The following is a 1394-nucleotide window of genomic DNA, read 5'->3' as shown; positions in this document are numbered from 1 at the left end:
AATCAAGAGGGGGGCATTCCCCGCCCCACTTATTTTTTCTGTACTTTTGTCTTGAAAAGTGGGCAACGAAGATGCCCAAAGATTTTGGAAAAGAGAAAGGACGCTGACCACTTACCAAAAGACCAATTTCCCAGCACCCATCAAATCCTTGGACTTTTAATGAGGAGGGCCACTTTGGGATTAAAAACCCTGCTTTAAATGTGAGGCACCAAACTTTTTAAAACCATGAAAATTATGTTTTGGGGAAGATAAGTGTGTTCCAGTGCAAGATGGGCAAGGGAGGCTTTGGAAACATTCAGATATTTAAAGATGTTACTCTGTGCACTTACTTAGGAGGAAGTCCTGTTGGACTCAGTGGGGCTTACTTCTGAGTAAGCAGGCATAGGCTGCTGTGTCTCTCTTTTCCATGAAGTTGTCGTGGAGGAAGAATGTCTGTTCTGTGCAAAATTATTGCCTTTCAATAAATACATTTCTAAAGCATTCTTGAAAGCATAGCTCAGATTTCTAAGTAGAGTAGAAACAGCCACCTTCTGGCCGAACATGATGGTTATTCAGAAAAAGGAAGTCTTCATTCAGTAGATTTTTAAAAAAGAAATATGCACCCTATCCCCTGAGACTCACTGGCTACTCAGCGATGAGCTAAGAAAACTCACAAAGTATAATATTTTCTCAGAATGAGCTGACGTGATTGTTCTTCTTGGGCCAAAAATCCGAGGAGGATGGTGGCCTTCTTGGTTAAAGTCCCAAGACAAATTTAGACTGAGTAATAGGGGCCCCTCTTTGTATAATGCAAGGGAGAATGCTTCAGTTTGTTAACTAAACAAATGAGTTGACTCCCTATTAGGTTCTAGTCTCATTTAAAGGTGACATTCCTAATTCACACTGAAACAATACACAAACCAAAATTTGCACTTCTCAGAATTGTGCAATGCAGCTCTCCAGCCAAGAAATGTCTACCCAAATGCCTATGCTAGGGTAAAGTATGCATAAAAATGCTTATAGTCATTACAGCAACATTAAAAAAATGCATCATGTTGGTGAGAAGGGCGGCAAAGATGTGTATGTTAGGCAAACTTTCATACCAAAAAAAGGAGAAATTTGCTGGTTTTTTTGTTTTTTAAATCACAGATGGTGGAAATGTGGGGTATTGAACTCAACAAATGATAAACGGAGAGGAAATTGAAGCTGAGAGACACACCCTTCCCTACTCCCTTTGCCAAGCTGGAGCCCTCCAGATGTTTGGACTACAATTCCCATCAGCCCCAGGCACCACGGTTTTCTCAAACATAAACAGATACATACAGTAATGCATATAATTAGTTGGGCTTTTCTTTTTTTAAAAGAGGATTCAGGAGCAGCTCAGACATAACTGGGTGCTTGATGTGAGAGGCAGC

The sequence above is a fragment of the Rhineura floridana genome, chromosome 18, assembly GCF_030035675.1.
Source record: "Rhineura floridana isolate rRhiFlo1 chromosome 18, rRhiFlo1.hap2, whole genome shotgun sequence".
Lineage (NCBI taxonomy): Eukaryota > Metazoa > Chordata > Lepidosauria > Squamata > Rhineuridae > Rhineura > Rhineura floridana.
The sequence above is the reverse complement of the archived record's forward strand: the minus strand, read 5'-3'. Positions refer to the sequence as shown.